At 37.4% G+C, this 14,400-nt stretch overlaps 9 non-coding genes and 44 pseudogenes across 9 annotated transcripts; all 53 read right to left on the reverse strand.

The window, feature by feature from the left end:
• Positions 1-16, reverse strand: part of LOC148472298 (5S ribosomal RNA) — a 119-nt pseudogene extending 103 nt beyond the window's left edge.
• Positions 17-131: 115 nt separating this feature from the next.
• LOC148472299 (5S ribosomal RNA) lies at positions 132-250 on the reverse strand (annotated as a pseudogene).
• A 116-nt stretch (positions 251-366) lies between these two features.
• LOC148472300 (5S ribosomal RNA) lies at positions 367-485 on the reverse strand (annotated as a pseudogene).
• A 116-nt stretch (positions 486-601) lies between these two features.
• LOC148472301 (5S ribosomal RNA) lies at positions 602-720 on the reverse strand (annotated as a pseudogene).
• A 116-nt stretch (positions 721-836) lies between these two features.
• Positions 837-955, reverse strand: LOC148472302 (5S ribosomal RNA; annotated as a pseudogene).
• Positions 956-1,071: 116 nt separating this feature from the next.
• On the reverse strand, positions 1,072-1,190 carry LOC148472303 (5S ribosomal RNA; annotated as a pseudogene).
• A 116-nt stretch (positions 1,191-1,306) lies between these two features.
• LOC148472304 (5S ribosomal RNA) lies at positions 1,307-1,425 on the reverse strand (annotated as a pseudogene).
• A 115-nt stretch (positions 1,426-1,540) lies between these two features.
• LOC148472305 (5S ribosomal RNA) lies at positions 1,541-1,659 on the reverse strand (annotated as a pseudogene).
• Positions 1,660-1,774: 115 nt separating this feature from the next.
• Positions 1,775-1,893, reverse strand: LOC148472306 (5S ribosomal RNA). Its single transcript, XR_015873289.1, has one exon. It is a non-coding gene; the product is annotated as a 5S ribosomal RNA (ribosomal RNA).
• Positions 1,894-2,009: 116 nt separating this feature from the next.
• On the reverse strand, positions 2,010-2,128 carry LOC148472307 (5S ribosomal RNA; annotated as a pseudogene).
• Positions 2,129-2,243: 115 nt separating this feature from the next.
• On the reverse strand, positions 2,244-2,362 carry LOC148472308 (5S ribosomal RNA; annotated as a pseudogene).
• Positions 2,363-2,477: 115 nt separating this feature from the next.
• LOC148472309 (5S ribosomal RNA) lies at positions 2,478-2,596 on the reverse strand (annotated as a pseudogene).
• A 116-nt stretch (positions 2,597-2,712) lies between these two features.
• On the reverse strand, positions 2,713-2,831 carry LOC148472310 (5S ribosomal RNA; annotated as a pseudogene).
• Positions 2,832-3,181: 350 nt separating this feature from the next.
• On the reverse strand, positions 3,182-3,300 carry LOC148472311 (5S ribosomal RNA; annotated as a pseudogene).
• A 115-nt stretch (positions 3,301-3,415) lies between these two features.
• On the reverse strand, positions 3,416-3,534 carry LOC148472312 (5S ribosomal RNA). The gene has a single exon (XR_015873290.1). It is a non-coding gene; the product is annotated as a 5S ribosomal RNA (ribosomal RNA).
• A 116-nt stretch (positions 3,535-3,650) lies between these two features.
• Positions 3,651-3,769, reverse strand: LOC148472313 (5S ribosomal RNA; annotated as a pseudogene).
• A 116-nt stretch (positions 3,770-3,885) lies between these two features.
• On the reverse strand, positions 3,886-4,004 carry LOC148472314 (5S ribosomal RNA; annotated as a pseudogene).
• Positions 4,005-4,121: 117 nt separating this feature from the next.
• On the reverse strand, positions 4,122-4,240 carry LOC148472315 (5S ribosomal RNA; annotated as a pseudogene).
• Positions 4,241-4,351: 111 nt separating this feature from the next.
• LOC148472316 (5S ribosomal RNA) lies at positions 4,352-4,470 on the reverse strand (annotated as a pseudogene).
• Positions 4,471-4,586: 116 nt separating this feature from the next.
• LOC148472317 (5S ribosomal RNA) lies at positions 4,587-4,705 on the reverse strand (annotated as a pseudogene).
• Positions 4,706-5,055: 350 nt separating this feature from the next.
• On the reverse strand, positions 5,056-5,174 carry LOC148472318 (5S ribosomal RNA; annotated as a pseudogene).
• A 350-nt stretch (positions 5,175-5,524) lies between these two features.
• LOC148472319 (5S ribosomal RNA) lies at positions 5,525-5,643 on the reverse strand (annotated as a pseudogene).
• A 116-nt stretch (positions 5,644-5,759) lies between these two features.
• Positions 5,760-5,878, reverse strand: LOC148472320 (5S ribosomal RNA). The gene has a single exon (XR_015874346.1). It is a non-coding gene; the product is annotated as a 5S ribosomal RNA (ribosomal RNA).
• Positions 5,879-5,994: 116 nt separating this feature from the next.
• Positions 5,995-6,113, reverse strand: LOC148472321 (5S ribosomal RNA; annotated as a pseudogene).
• Positions 6,114-6,228: 115 nt separating this feature from the next.
• On the reverse strand, positions 6,229-6,347 carry LOC148472322 (5S ribosomal RNA). The gene has a single exon (XR_015873291.1). It is a non-coding gene; the product is annotated as a 5S ribosomal RNA (ribosomal RNA).
• A 116-nt stretch (positions 6,348-6,463) lies between these two features.
• LOC148472323 (5S ribosomal RNA) lies at positions 6,464-6,582 on the reverse strand. The gene has a single exon (XR_015874493.1). It is a non-coding gene; the product is annotated as a 5S ribosomal RNA (ribosomal RNA).
• A 346-nt stretch (positions 6,583-6,928) lies between these two features.
• Positions 6,929-7,047, reverse strand: LOC148472324 (5S ribosomal RNA; annotated as a pseudogene).
• A 116-nt stretch (positions 7,048-7,163) lies between these two features.
• Positions 7,164-7,282, reverse strand: LOC148472325 (5S ribosomal RNA; annotated as a pseudogene).
• A 116-nt stretch (positions 7,283-7,398) lies between these two features.
• Positions 7,399-7,517, reverse strand: LOC148472326 (5S ribosomal RNA; annotated as a pseudogene).
• A 116-nt stretch (positions 7,518-7,633) lies between these two features.
• Positions 7,634-7,752, reverse strand: LOC148472327 (5S ribosomal RNA; annotated as a pseudogene).
• A 115-nt stretch (positions 7,753-7,867) lies between these two features.
• Positions 7,868-7,986, reverse strand: LOC148472328 (5S ribosomal RNA; annotated as a pseudogene).
• A 116-nt stretch (positions 7,987-8,102) lies between these two features.
• On the reverse strand, positions 8,103-8,221 carry LOC148472329 (5S ribosomal RNA). Its single transcript, XR_015873292.1, has one exon. It is a non-coding gene; the product is annotated as a 5S ribosomal RNA (ribosomal RNA).
• A 116-nt stretch (positions 8,222-8,337) lies between these two features.
• On the reverse strand, positions 8,338-8,456 carry LOC148472330 (5S ribosomal RNA; annotated as a pseudogene).
• A 350-nt stretch (positions 8,457-8,806) lies between these two features.
• Positions 8,807-8,925, reverse strand: LOC148472331 (5S ribosomal RNA; annotated as a pseudogene).
• Positions 8,926-9,040: 115 nt separating this feature from the next.
• On the reverse strand, positions 9,041-9,159 carry LOC148472332 (5S ribosomal RNA). Its single transcript, XR_015873293.1, has one exon. It is a non-coding gene; the product is annotated as a 5S ribosomal RNA (ribosomal RNA).
• A 116-nt stretch (positions 9,160-9,275) lies between these two features.
• On the reverse strand, positions 9,276-9,394 carry LOC148472333 (5S ribosomal RNA; annotated as a pseudogene).
• A 116-nt stretch (positions 9,395-9,510) lies between these two features.
• LOC148472334 (5S ribosomal RNA) lies at positions 9,511-9,629 on the reverse strand (annotated as a pseudogene).
• Positions 9,630-9,745: 116 nt separating this feature from the next.
• On the reverse strand, positions 9,746-9,864 carry LOC148472335 (5S ribosomal RNA; annotated as a pseudogene).
• Positions 9,865-9,975: 111 nt separating this feature from the next.
• Positions 9,976-10,094, reverse strand: LOC148472336 (5S ribosomal RNA; annotated as a pseudogene).
• A 116-nt stretch (positions 10,095-10,210) lies between these two features.
• LOC148472337 (5S ribosomal RNA) lies at positions 10,211-10,329 on the reverse strand (annotated as a pseudogene).
• A 350-nt stretch (positions 10,330-10,679) lies between these two features.
• Positions 10,680-10,798, reverse strand: LOC148472338 (5S ribosomal RNA; annotated as a pseudogene).
• A 350-nt stretch (positions 10,799-11,148) lies between these two features.
• Positions 11,149-11,267, reverse strand: LOC148472339 (5S ribosomal RNA; annotated as a pseudogene).
• A 116-nt stretch (positions 11,268-11,383) lies between these two features.
• LOC148472340 (5S ribosomal RNA) lies at positions 11,384-11,502 on the reverse strand. Its single transcript, XR_015874347.1, has one exon. It is a non-coding gene; the product is annotated as a 5S ribosomal RNA (ribosomal RNA).
• A 116-nt stretch (positions 11,503-11,618) lies between these two features.
• On the reverse strand, positions 11,619-11,737 carry LOC148472341 (5S ribosomal RNA; annotated as a pseudogene).
• Positions 11,738-11,852: 115 nt separating this feature from the next.
• On the reverse strand, positions 11,853-11,971 carry LOC148472342 (5S ribosomal RNA; annotated as a pseudogene).
• Positions 11,972-12,087: 116 nt separating this feature from the next.
• LOC148472343 (5S ribosomal RNA) lies at positions 12,088-12,206 on the reverse strand. Its single transcript, XR_015874494.1, has one exon. It is a non-coding gene; the product is annotated as a 5S ribosomal RNA (ribosomal RNA).
• Positions 12,207-12,552: 346 nt separating this feature from the next.
• Positions 12,553-12,671, reverse strand: LOC148472344 (5S ribosomal RNA; annotated as a pseudogene).
• A 116-nt stretch (positions 12,672-12,787) lies between these two features.
• Positions 12,788-12,906, reverse strand: LOC148472345 (5S ribosomal RNA; annotated as a pseudogene).
• A 116-nt stretch (positions 12,907-13,022) lies between these two features.
• Positions 13,023-13,141, reverse strand: LOC148472346 (5S ribosomal RNA; annotated as a pseudogene).
• Positions 13,142-13,257: 116 nt separating this feature from the next.
• On the reverse strand, positions 13,258-13,376 carry LOC148472347 (5S ribosomal RNA; annotated as a pseudogene).
• A 115-nt stretch (positions 13,377-13,491) lies between these two features.
• Positions 13,492-13,610, reverse strand: LOC148472348 (5S ribosomal RNA; annotated as a pseudogene).
• Positions 13,611-13,961: 351 nt separating this feature from the next.
• On the reverse strand, positions 13,962-14,080 carry LOC148472349 (5S ribosomal RNA; annotated as a pseudogene).
• A 116-nt stretch (positions 14,081-14,196) lies between these two features.
• On the reverse strand, positions 14,197-14,315 carry LOC148472350 (5S ribosomal RNA; annotated as a pseudogene).
• Between the last annotated feature and the right edge of the window lie 85 nt (positions 14,316-14,400).

Raw genomic sequence — 14,400 nt, forward strand, 5'->3', positions numbered from 1 at the left:
TGGTTTGGCTGTAGGTGCTCAAAAACATTAACTTTAGACCTCTTTTACTTCTTAACTCAAGTAAATTCAATGATAAGTTGTAAAATTAAATGTAAAATATAATAGAAAAGAATGTTATGGCAGTATAAAATTACCTACAGCTCCTGGTATTCCCAGGTGGTCTCCCATCCAAGTACTAACCAGGCCCAACACTGCATAACTTCCAAGATCAGACAAGATTGGGCATGTCCAGTGTGGTTTGGCTGTAGGTGCTCAAAAACATTAACTTTAGACCTATTTTACTTCTTAACTCAAGTAAATTCAATGATAAGTTGAAAAAATTAAATGTAAAATGTTCTAGAAAAGAATGTTATGGCAGTATAAAATTACCTACTGCACCTGGTATTCCCAGGTGGTCTCCCATCCAAGTACAAACCAGGCCAAACACTGCATAGCTTCCAAGATCAGACGAGATTGGGCATGTCCAGTGTGGTTTGACTGTAGGTGCTCAAAAACATTAACTTTAGACATCTTTTACTTCTTAACTCAAGTAAATTCATTGATAAGTTGAAAAAATTAAATGTAAAATTTAATAGAAAAGAATGTTATGGCAGTATAAAATTACCTACAGCACCTGATATTCCCAGGTGGTCTCCCATTCAAGTACTAACCAGGCCCAACACTGCATAACTTCCAAGATCAGACGAGATTGGGCATGTCCAGTGTGGTTTGGCAATAGGCGCTCAAAAACATTAAATTTAGACCTCTTTTACTTCTTAACTCAAGTAAATTAATTGATAAGTTGAAAAAATGTAATGTAAAATGTAATAGAAAAGATTGTTATGGCTATATAAAATTACCTACAGCACCAGGGATTCCTAGGTGGTCTCCCATCCAAGTACTATCCAGGCCCAACACTGCATAGTTTCCAATATCAGACGAGATTGGGCATGTCAAGTGTGGTTTGGCTGTAGGTGCTCAAAGACATTAACTTTAGACCTCTTTTACTTCTTTACTCAAGTAAATTCATTGATAAGTTGAAAAAATTACATGTAAAATGTAATAGAAAAGAATGTTATGGCAGTATAAAATTACCTACAGCACCTGGTATTCCCAGGTGGTCTCCCATCCAAGTACTGACCATGCCCAACACTGCATAGCTTCCAATATCAAACGACATTGGCCATGTCCAGTGTGGTTTGGCTATAGGTGCTGAAAAATATTAACTTTAGACGTCTTTTACTTCTTAACTCAAGTAAATTCATTGCTAAGTTGAAAAAATGTAATGTAAAATGTAATAGAAAAGAATGTTATGGCTATATAAAATTACCTACAGCACCAGGTATTCCCAGGTGGTCTCCCAGCCAAGTACTAACCAGGCCCAACACTGCATAGCTTCCAAGATCAGACGAGATTGGGCATGTCCAGTGTGGTTTGGCTATAGGTGCTAAAAGCCTTAACTTTAGACATCTTTTACTTCTTAACTCAAGTAAATTCATTGATAAGTTGAAAAAATTAAATGTAAAATGTAATAGAAAAGACTGTTATGGCAGTATAAAATTACCTACAGCACCTGGGATTCCTAGGTGGTCTCCCATCCAAGTACTAACCAGGCCCAACATTGCATAGCTTCCAAGATCAGACGAGATTGGGCATGTCCAGTGTGGTTTGGCTGTAGGTGCTCAAAAACATTAACTTTAGACCTCTTTTACTTCTTAACTCAAGTAAATTCATTGAAAAGTTGAAAAATTAAATGTAAAATGTAATAGAAAAGAATGTTATGGCTGCATAAAATTACCTACAGCACCTGGTATTCCCAGGTGGTCTCCCATCCAAGTACTAACCAGGCCCAACACTGCATAGCTTCCAAGATCAGACGAGATTGGGCATGTCCAGTGTGGTTTGGCTGTAGGTGCTCAAAAACATTAACTTTAGACCTCTATTACTTCTTAACTCAAGTAAATTCATTGATAAGTTGAAAAAATTAAATTTAAAATGTAATAGAAAAGAATGTTTAGGCACTATAAAATTACCTACAGCACCTGGTAATCCCAGGTGGTCTCCCATCCAAGTACTAACCAGGCCCAACACTGCATAGCTTCCAAGTTCAGACGAGATTGGGCATGTCCAGTGTGGTTTGGCTGTAGGTGCTCAAAAACATTAACTTTAGACCTCTTTTACATCTTAACTCAAGTAAATTCAATGATAAGTTGAAAAATGAAATGTAAAATGTAATAGAAAAGAATGTTATGGCAGTATAAAATTACCTACAGCACCTGGTAATCCCAGGTGGTCTCCCATCCAAGTACTAACCAGGCCCAACACTGCATAGCTTCCAAGATCAGACGACATTGGGCATGTCCACTGTGGTTTGGATGTTGGTGCTCAAAAGTGTTAAATTTAGACCGCTTTTACTTCTTAACACAAGTAAATTCAATGATAAGTTGAAAAATTAAATGTAAAATGTAATTGAAAAGAATGTTATGGCAGTATAAAATTACCTACAGCTCCTGGTATTCCCAGGTGGTCTCCCATCCAAGTACTAACCAGGCCCAACACTGCATAGCTTCCAAGATCAGACGAGATTGGGCATGTCCAGTGTGGTTTGGCTGTAGGTGCTCAAAAACATTAACTTTAGACCTCAATTACTTCTTAACTCAAGTAAATTCATTGATAAGTTGAAAAAATTAAATTTAAAATGTAATAGAAAAGAATGTTATGGCAGTATAAAATTACCTACAGCACCTGGGATTCCTAGGTGGTCTCCTATCCAAGTACTAAACAGGTCCAACACTGCATAGCTTCCAAGATCAGACGAGATTGGGCATGTCCAGTGTGGTTTGGCTGTAGGTGCTCAAAAACATTAACTTTAGACCTCTATTACTTCTTAACTCAAGTAAATTCATTGATAAGTTGAAAAAATTAAATGTAAAATGTAATAGAAAAGAATGTTATGGCAGTATAAAATTACGTACTGCAGCTGGTTTTCCCAGGGGGTCTCCCATCCAAGTACTGACCATGCCCAACACTGCATAGCTACCAAGATAAGACGAGATGGGGCATGTCCAGTGTGGATTGGCTGTAGGTGCTCAAAAGTATTAACTTTAGACCTCTTTTACTTCTTAACTCAAGTTTATTCAATGATAAGTTGAAAAATTAAATGTAAAATGTAATAGAAAAGAATGTTATGGCAGTATAAAATTACCTACAGGACCTGGGATTCCCAGGTGGTCTCCTATCCAAGTACTAAACAGGTCCAACACTGCATAGCTTCCAAGTTCAGACGAGATTGGGCATGTCCAGTGTGGTTTGGCTGTAGGTGCTCAAAAACATTAACTTTAGACCTCTTTTACTTCTAAACTCAAGTAAATTCAATGATAAGTTGAAAAATGAAATGTAAAATGTAATAGAAAAGAATGTTATGGGAGTATAAAATTACCTACAGCACCTGGTATTCCCAGGTGGTCTCCCATCCAAGTACTAACCAGGCCCAACACTGCATAGCTTCCAAGATCAGACGAGATTGGGCATGTCCAGTGTGGTTTGGCTGTAGGTGCCCAAAAGCATTAAATTTATACCGCTATTACTTCTTAACTCAAGTAAATTCAATGATAAGTTGAAAAAATTAAATGTAAAATGTAATAGAAAAGAAAGTTATGGCAGTATAAAATTACCTACAGCACCTGGTATTACCAGGAGGTCTCCCATCCAAGTACAAACCAGGCCAAACACTGCATAGCTTCCAAGATCAGACGAGATTGGGCATGCCCAGTGTGGTTTGACTGTAGGTGCTCAAAAACATTAACTTTAGACATCTTTTACTTCTTAACTCAAGTAAATTCATTGATAAGTTGAAAAAATTAAATGTAAAATTTAATAGAAAAGAATGTTATGGCAGTTTAACATTACCTACAGCACCTGATATTCCCAGGTGGTCTCCCATTCAAGTACTAACCAGGCCCAACACTGCATAACTTCCAAGATCAGATGAGATTGGGCATGTCCAGTGTGGTTTGGCTATAGGCGCTCAAAAACATTAAATTTAGACCTCTTTTACTTCTTAACTCAAGTAAATTAATTGATAAGTTGAAAAAATGTAATGTAAAATGTAATAGAAAAGAATGTTATGGCTATATAAAATTACCCTACAGCACCAGGGATTCCTAGGTGGTCTCCCATCCAAGTACTATCCAGGCCCAACACTACATAGCTTCCAATATCAGACGAGATTGGGCATGTCAAGTGTGGTTTGGCTGTAGGTGCTCAAAGACATTAACTTTAGACCTCTTTTACTTCTTTACTCAAGTAAATTCATTGATAAGTTGAAAAAATTAAATGTAAAATGTAATAGACTGTTATGGCAGTATAAAATTACCTACAGCACCTGGGATTCCTAGGTGGTCTCCCATCCAAGTACTAACCAGGCCCAACACTGCATAGCTTCCAAGATCAGACAAGATTGGGCATGTCCACTGCGGTTTGGCTGTAGGTGCTCAAAAATATTAACTTTAGACCTCTTTTACTTCTTTACTCAAGTAAATTCATTGATAAGTTGAAAAAATTAAATGTAAAATGTAATAGAAAAGAATGTTATGGCAGTATAAAATTACCTACAGAACCTGGGATTCCTAGGTAGTCTCCCATCCAAGTACAAACCAGTCCCAACACTGCATAGCTTCCAAGATCAGACGAGATTGGGCATGTCCAGTGTGGTTTGGCTGTAGGTGCTCAAAAACATTAACTTTAGACCTCTATTACTTCTTAACTCAAGTAAATTCATTGATAAGTTGAAAAAATTAAATGTAAAATGTAATAGAAAAGAATGTTATGGCAGTACAAAATTACCTACTGCAGCTGGTTTTCCCAGGTGGTCTCCCATCCAAGTACTGACCATGCCCAACACTGCATAGCTACCAAGATAAGACGAGATGGGGCAAGTCCAGTGTGGATTGGCTGTAGGTGCTCAAAACCATTAACTTTAGACCTCTTTTACTTCTTAACTCAAGTAAATTCAATGATAAGTTGAAAAAATTAAATTTAAAATGTAATAGAAAAGAAGTTATGGCAGTATAAAATTACCTACAGCACCTGGGATTCCTAGGTGGTCTCCTATCCAAGTACTAAACATGTCCAACACTGCATAGCTTCCAAGATCAGACGAGATTGGGCATGTCCAGTGTGGTTTGGCTGTAGGTGCTCAAAAACATTAACTTTAGACCTCTATTACTTCTTAACTCAAGTAAATTCATTGATAAGTTGAAAAAATTAAATGTAAAATGTAATAGAAAAGAATGTTATGGCAGTACAAAATTACCTACTGCAGCTGGTTTTCCCAGGTGGTCTCCCATCCAAGTACTGCCCATGCCCAACACTGCATAGCTACCAAGATAAGACGAGATGGGGCAAGTTCAGTGTGGATTGGCTGTAGGTGCTCAAAACCATTAACTTTAGACCTCTTTTACTTCTTAACTCAAGTAAATTCAATGATAAGTTGAAAAAATTAAATTTAAAATGTAATAGAAAAGAAGTTATGGCAGTATAAAATTACCTACAGCACGTGGGATTCCTAGGTGGTCTCCTATCCAAGTACTAAACATGTCCAACACTGCATAGCTTCCAAGATCAGACGAGATTGGGCATGTCCAGTGTGGTTTGGCTGTAGGTGCTCAAAAACATTAACTTTAGACCTCTTTTACTTCTTAACTCAAGTAAATTCATTAATAAGTTGAAAAAATTAAATGTAAAATGTAATAGAAAAGAAAGTTATGGCTGCATAAAATGACCTACAGCACCTGGTATTCCCAGGTGGTCTCCCATCCAAGTACTAACCAGGCCCAACACTGCATAGCTTCCAAGATCAGACGAGATTGGGCATGTCCAGTGTGGTTTGGCTGTAGGTGCTCAAAAACATTAACTTTAGACCTCTATTACTTCTTAACTCAAGTAAATTCATTGATAAGTTGAAAAAATTAAATTTAAAATGTAATAGAAAAGAATGTTATGGCAGTATAAAATTACCTACAGCACGTGGTAATCCCTGGTGGTCTCCCATTCAAATACTAACCACACCCAACACTGCATAGCTTCCAAGTTCAGACGAGATTGGGCATGTCCAGTGTGGTTTGGCTGTAGGTGCTCAAAAACATTAACTTTAGACCTCTTTTACTTCTTAACTCAAGTAAATTCAATGATAAGTTGAAAAATGAAATGTAAAATGTAATAGAAAAGAATGTTATGGCAGTATAAAATTACCTACAGCACCTGGTATTCCCAGGTGGTCTCCCATCCAAGTACTAACCAGGCCCAACACTGCATAGCTTCCAAGATCAGACGAGATTGGGCATGTCCAGTGTGGTTTGGCTGTAGGTGCTCAAAACCATTAACTTTAGACCTCTTTTACTTCTTAACTCAAGTAAATTCATTGATAAGTTGAAAAAATTAAATGTAAAATGTAATAGAAAAGAATGTTATGGCAGTATAAAATTACCTACAGCACCTGGTATTCCCAGGTGGTCTCCCATCCAAGTACTAACCAGGCCCAACACTGCATAGTTTCCAAGATCAGACGAGATTGGGCATGTCCAGTGTGGTTTGGCTGTAGGTGCCCAAAAGCATTAAATTTATACCGCTATTACTTCTTAACTCAAGTAAATTCATTGATAAGTTGAAAAAATGTAATGTAAAATGTAATAGAAAAGAATGTTATGGCTATATAAAATTACCTACAGCACTAGGGATTCCTAGGTGGTCTCCCATCCAAGTACCATCCAGGCCCAACACTGCATCGCTTCCTTTATCAGACGAGATTGGGCATGTCCAGTGTGGTTTGGCTGTAGGTGCTCAAAGACATTAACTTTAGACCTCTTTTACTTCTTTACTCAAGTAAATTCATTGATAAGTTGAAAAAATGTAATGTAAAATGTAATAGACTGTTATTGCAGTATAAAATTACCTACAGCACCTGGGATTCCTAGGTGGTCTCCCATCCAAGTACTAACCAGGCCCAACACTGCATAGCTTCCAAGATCACACGAGATTGGGCATGTCCACTGTGGTTTGGCTGTAGGTGCTCAAAAACATTAACTTTAGACCTCTTTTACTTCTTTACTCAAGTAAATTCATTGATAAGTTGAAAAAATTAAATGTAAAATGTAATAGAAAAGAATGTTATGGCAGTATAAAATTACCTACAGAACCTGGGATTCCTAGGTAGTCTCCCATCCAAGTACAAACCAGTCCCAACACTGCATAGCTTCCAAGATCAGATGAGATTGGGCATGTCCAGTGTGGATTGGCTGTAGGTGCTCAAAACCATTAACTTTAGACCTCTTTTACTTCTTAACTCAAGTAAATTCATTGATAAGTTGAAAAAATTAAATGTAAAATGTAATAGAAAAGAATGTTATGGCAGTATAAAATTAACTACAGCACCTGGTATTCCCAGGTGGTCTCCCATCCAAGTACTAACCAGGCCCAACACTGCATAGTTTCCAAGATCAGACGAGATTGGGCATGTCCAGTGTGGTTTGGCTGTAGGTGCCCAAAAGCATTAAATTTATACCGCTATTACTTCTTAACTCAAGTAAATTTATTGATAAGTTGAAAAAATGAAATGTAAAATGTAATAGAAAAGAATGTTATGGCAGTATAAAATTACCTACAGCTCCTGGTATTCCCAGGTGGTCTCCCATCCAAGTACTAAACAGGCCCAACACTGTATAGCTTCCAAGATCAGACGAGATTGGGCATGTCCAGTGTGGTTTGGCTGTAGGTGCGCAAAAACATTAACTTTAGACCTCTTTTACTTCTTAACTCAAGTAAATCCAATGATAAGTTGTAAAATTAAATGTAAAATATAATAGAAAAGAATGTTATGGCAGTATAAAATTACCTACAGCTCCTGGTATTCCCAGGTGGTCTCCCATCCAAGTACTAACCAGGCCCAACACTGCATAGCTTCCAAGATCAGACAAGATTGGGCATGTCCAGTGTGGTGTGGCTGTAGGTGCGCAAAAGCATTAACTTTAGACCTCTATTACTTCTTAACTCAAGTAAATTCATTGATAAGTTGAAAAAATTAAATGTAAAATGTAATAGAAAAGAATGTTATGGCAGTATAAAATTACCTACAGCACCTGGTATTCCCAGGTGGTCTCCCATCCAAGTACTAACCAGGCCCAACACTGCATAGCTTCCAAGATCAGACGAGATTGGGCATGTCCAGTGTGGTTTGGCTGTAGGTGCTCAAAAACATTAACTTTAGACCTCAATTACTTCTTAACTCAAGTAAATTCATTGATAAGTTGAAAAAATTAAATTTAAAATGTAATAGAAAAGAATGTTATGGCAGTATAAAATTACCTACAGCACCTGGGATTCCTAGGTGGTCTCCTATCCAAGTACTAAACAGGTCCAACACTGCATAGCTTCCAAGATCAGACGAGATTGGGCATGTCCAGTGTGGTTTGGCTGTAGGTGCTCAAAAACATTAACTTTAGACCTCTATTACTTCTTAACTCAAGTAAATTCATTGATAAGTTGAAAAAATTAAATGTAAAATGTAATAGAAAAGAATGTTATGGCAGTATAAAATTACGTACTGCAGCTGGTTTTCCCAGGTGGTCTCCCATCCAAGTACTGACCATGCCCAACACTGCATAGCTACCAAGATAAGACGAGATGGGGCATGTCCAGTGTGGACTGGCTGTAGGTGCTCAAAAGTATTAACTTTAGACCTCTTTTACTTCTTAACTCAAGTTTATTCAATGATAAGTTGAAAAATTAAATGTAAAATGTAATAGAAAAGAATGTTATGGCAGTATAAAATTACCTACAGGACCTGGGATTCCTAGGTGGTCTCCTATCCAAGTACTAAACAGGTCCAACACTGCATAGCTTCCAAGTTCAGACGAGATTGGGCATGTCCAGTGTGGTTTGGCTGTAGGTGCTCAAAAACATTAACTTTAGACCTCTTTTACTTCTAAACTCAAGTAAATTCAATGATAAGTTGAAAAATGAAATGTAAAATGTAATAGAAAAGAATGTTATGGGAGTATAAAATTACCTACAGCACCTGGTATTCCCAGGTGGTCTCCCATCCAAGTACTAACCAGGCCCAACACTGCATAGCTTCCAAGATCAGACGAGATTGGGCATGTCCAGTGTGGTTTGGCTGTAGGTGCCCAAAAGCATTAAATTTATACCGCTATTACTTCTTAACTCAAGTAAATTCAATGATAAGTTGAAAAAATTAAATGTAAAATGTAATAGAAAAGAAAGTTATGGCAGTATAAAATTACCTACAGCACCTGGTATTACCAGGAGGTCTCCCATCCAAGTACAAACCAGGCCAAACACTGCATAGCTTCCAAGATCAGACGAGATTGGGCATGCCCAGTGTGGTTTGACTGTAGGTGCTCAAAAACATTAACTTTAGACATCTTTTACTTCTTAACTCAAGTAAATTCATTGATAAGTTGAAAAAATTAAATGTAAAATTTAATAGAAAAGAATGTTATGGCAGTTTAACATTACCTACAGCACCTGATATTCCCAGGTGGTCTCCCATTCAAGTACTAACCAGGCCCAACACTGCATAACTTCCAAGATCAGATGAGATTGGGCATGTCCAGTGTGGTTTGGCTATAGGCGCTCAAAAACATTAAATTTAGACCTCTTTTACTTCTTAACTCAAGTAAATTAATTGATAAGTTGAAAAAATGTAATGTAAAATGTAATAGAAAAGAATGTTATGGCTATATAAAATTACCTACAGCACCAGGGATTCCTAGGTGGTCTCCCATCCAAGTACTATCCAGGCCCAACACTACATAGCTTCCAATATCAGACGAGATTGGGCATGTCAAGTGTGGTTTGGCTGTAGGTGCTCAAAGACATTAACTTTAGACCTCTTTTACTTCTTTACTCAAGTAAATTCATTGATAAGTTGAAAAAATTAAATGTAAAATGTAATAGACTGTTATGGCAGTATAAAATTACCTACAGCACCTGGGATTCCTAGGTGGTCTCCCATCCAAGTACTAACCAGGCCCAACACTGCATAGCTTCCAAGATCAGACAAGATTGGGCATGTCCACTGCGGTTTGGCTGTAGGTGCTCAAAAATATTAACTTTAGACCTCTTTTACTTCTTTACTCAAGTAAATTCATTGATAAGTTGAAAAAATTAAATGTAAAATGTAATAGAAAAGAATGTTATGGCAGTATAAAATTACCTACAGAACCTGGGATTCCTAGGTAGTCTCCCATCCAAGTACAAACCAGTCCCAACACTGCATAGCTTCCAAGATCAGACGAGATTGGGCATGTCCTGTGTGGTTTGGCTGTAGGTGCTCAAAAACATTAACTTTAGACCTCTATTACTTCTTAACTCAAGTAAATTCATTGATAAGTTGAAAAAATTAAATGTAAAATGTAATAGAAAAGAATGTTATGGCAGTACAAAATTACCTACTGCAGCTGGTTTTCCCAGGTGGTCTCCCATCCAAGTACTGACCATGCCCAACACTGCATAGCTACCAAGATAAGACGAGATGGGGCAAGTCCAGTGAGGATTGGCTGTATGTGCTCAAAACCATTAACTTTAGACCTCTTTTACTTCTTAACTCAAGTAAATTCAATGATAAGTTGAAAAAATTAAATTTAAAATGTAATAGAAAAGAAGTTATGGCAGTATAAAATTACCTACAGCACCTGGGATTCCTAGGTGGTCTCCTATCCAAGTACTAAACATGTCCAACACTGCATAGCTTCCAAGATCAGACGAGATTGGGCATGTCCAGTGTGGTTTGGCTGTAGGTGCTCAAAAACATTAACTTTAGACCTCTATTACTTCTTAACTCAAGTAAATTCATTGATAAGTTGAAAAAATTAAATGTAAAATGTAATAGAAAAGAATGTTATGGCAGTACAAAATTACCTACTGCAGCTGGTTTTCCCAGGTGGTCTCCCATCCAAGTACTGCCCATGCCCAACACTGCATAGCTACCAAGATAAGACGAGATGGGGCAAGTCCAGTGTGGATTGGCTGTAGGTGCTCAAAACCATTAACTTTAGACCTCTTTTACTTCTTAACTCAAGTAAATTCAATGATAAGTTGAAAAAATTAAATTTAAAATGTAATAGAAAAGAAGTTATGGCAGTATAAAATTACCTACAGCACCTGGGATTCCTAGGTGGTCTCCTATCCAAGTACTAAACATGTCCAACACTGCATAGCTTCCAAGATCAGACGAGATTGGGCATGTCCAGTGTGGTTTGGCTGTAGGTGCTCAAAAACATTAACTTTAGACCTCTTTTACTTCTTAACTCAAGTAAATTCATTAATAAGTTGAAAAAATTAAATGTAAAATGTAATAGAAAAGAAAGTTATGGCTGCATAAAATGACCTACAGCACCTGGTATTCCCAGGTGGTCTCCCATCCAAGTACTAACCAGGCCCAACACTGCATAGCTTCCAAGATCAGACGAGATTGGGCATGTCCAGTGTGGTTTGGCTGTAGGTGCTCAAAAACATTAACTTTAGACCTCTATTACTTCTTAACTCAAGTAAATTCATTGATAAGTTGAAAAAATTAAATTTAAAATGTAATAGAAAAGAATGTTATGGCAGTATAAAATTACCTACAGCACGTGGTAATCCCTGGTGGTCTCCCATTCAAATACTAACCACACCCAACACTGCATAGCTTCCAAGTTCAGACGAGATTGGGCATGTCCAGTGTGGTTTGGCTGTAGGTGCTCAAAAACATTAACTTTAGACCTCTTTTACTTCTTAACTCAAGTAAATTCAATGATAAGTTGAAAAATGAAATGTAAAATGTAATAGAAAAGAATGTTATGGCAGTATAAAATTACCTACAGCACCTGGTATTCCCAGGTGGTCTCCCATCCAAGTACTAACCAGGCACAACACTGCATAGCTTCCAAGATCAGACGAGATTTTGCATGTCCAGTGTGGTTTGGCTGTAGGTGCTCAAAACCATTAACTTTAGACCTCTTTTACTTCTTAACTCAAGTAAATTCATTGATAAGTTGAAAAAATTAAATGTAAAATGTAATAGAAAAGAATGTTATGGCAGTATAAAATTACCTACAGCACCTGGTATTCCCAGGTGGTCTCCCATCCAAGTACTAACCAGGCCCAACACTGCATAGTTTCCAAGATCAGACGAGATTGGGCATGTCCAGTGTGGTTTGGCTGTAGGTGCCCAAAAGCATTAAATTTATACCGCTATTACTTCTTAACTCAAGTAAATTCATTGATAAGTTGAAAAAATTTAATGTAAAATGTAATAGAAAAGAATGTTATGGCTATATAAAATTACCTACAGCACTAGGGATTCCTAGGTGGTCTCCCATCCAAGTACCATCCAGGCCCAACACTGCATCGCTTCCTTTATCAGACGAGATTGGGCATGTCCAGTGTGGTTTGGCTGTAGGTGCTCAAAGACATTAACTTTAGACCTCTTTTACTTCTTTACTCAAGTAAATTCATTGATAAGTTGAAAAAATGTAATGTAAAATGTAATAGACTGTTATTGCAGTATAAAATTACCTACAGCACCTGGGATTCCTAGGTGGTCTCCCATCCAAGTACTAACCAGGCCCAACACTGCATAGCTTCCAAGATCACACGAGATTGGGCATGTCCACTGTGGTTTGGCTGTAGGTGCTCAAAAACATTAACTTTAGACCTCTTTTACTTCTTTACTCAAGTAAATTCATTGATAAGTTGAAAAAATTAAATGTAAAATGTAATAGAAAAGAATGTTATGGCAGTATAAAATTACCTACAGAACCTGGGATTCCTAGGTAGTCTCCCATCCAAGTACAAACCAGTCCCAACACTGCATAGCTTCCAAGATCAGACGAGATTGGGCATGTCCAGTGTGGATTGGCTGTAGGTGCTCAAAACCATTAACTTTAGACCTCTTTTACTTCTTAACTCAAGTAAATTCATTGATAAGTTGAAAAAATTAAATGTAAAATGTAATAGAAAAGAATGTTATGGCAGTATAAAATTAACTACAGCACCTGGTATTCCCAGGTGGTCTCCCATCCAAGTACTAACCAGGCCCAACACTGCATAGTTTCCAAGATCAGACGAGATTGGGCATGTCCAGTGTGGTTTGGCTGTAGGTGCCCAAAAGCATTAAATTTATACCGCTATTACTTCTTAACTCAAGTAAATTTATTGATAAGTTGAAAAAATGAAATGTAAAATGTAATAGAAAAGAATGTTATGGCAGTATAAAATTACCTACAGCTCCTGGTATTCCCAGGTGGTCTCCCATCCAAGTACTAAACAGGCCCAACACTGTATAGCTTCCAAGATCAGACGAGATTGGGCATGTCCAGTGTGGTTTGGCTGTAGGTGCGCAAAAACATTAACTTTAGACCTCTTTTACTTCTTAACTCAAGTAAATCCAATGATAAGTTGTAAAATTAAATGTAAAATATAATAGAAAAGAATGTTATGGCAGTATAAAATTACCTACAGCTCCTGGTATTCCCAGGTGGTCTCCCATCCAAGTACTAACCAGGCCCAACACTGCATAGCTTCCAAGATCAGACAAGATTGGGCATGTCCAGTGTGGTGTGGCTGTAGGTGCGCAAAAGCATTAACTTTAGACCTCTATTACTTCTTAACTCAAGTAAATTCATTGATAAGTTGAAAAAATTAAATGTAAAATGTTCTAGAAAAGAATGTTATGGCAGTATAAAATTACCTACAGCACCTGGTATTCCCAGGTGGTCTCCCATCCAAGTATTGACCATTCCCAACACTGGATAGCTTCCAAGATCAAACGACATTGGCCATGTCCAGTGTGGTTTGGCTATAGGTGCTGAAAAATATTAACTTTAGACCTCTTTTACTTCTTAACTCAAGTAAATTCATTGCTAAGTTGAAAAAATGTAATGTAAAATGTAATAGAAAAGAATGTTATGGCTATATAAAATTACCTATAGCACCTGGTATTCCCAGGTGGTCTCCCATCCAAGTACTAACCAGGCCCAACACTGCATAGCTTCCAAGATCAGACGAGATTGGGCATGTCCAGTGTGGTTTGGCTGTACGTGCTCAACAACATTAACTTTAGACCTCTATTACTTCTTAACTCAAGTAAATTCATTGATAAGTTGAAAAAATTAAATTTAAAATGTAATAGAAAAGAATGTTATGGCAGTATAAAATTACCTACAGCATCTGGTAATCACTGGTGGTCTCCCATCCAAGTACTAACCAGGCCCAACACTGCATAGCTTCCAAGATCAGACGAGATTGGGCATGTCCAGTGTGGTTTGGCTGTAGGTGCTCAAAAACATTAACTTTAGACCTCTTTTACTTCTTAACTCAAGTAAATTCAATGATAAGTTGAAAAATGAAATGTAAAATGTA

The sequence above is a fragment of the Taudactylus pleione genome, unplaced genomic scaffold (assembly GCF_031769625.1).
Source record: "Taudactylus pleione unplaced genomic scaffold, aTauple2 ptg000967l, whole genome shotgun sequence".
In the NCBI taxonomy this organism is placed as follows: domain Eukaryota; kingdom Metazoa; phylum Chordata; class Amphibia; order Anura; family Myobatrachidae; genus Taudactylus; species Taudactylus pleione.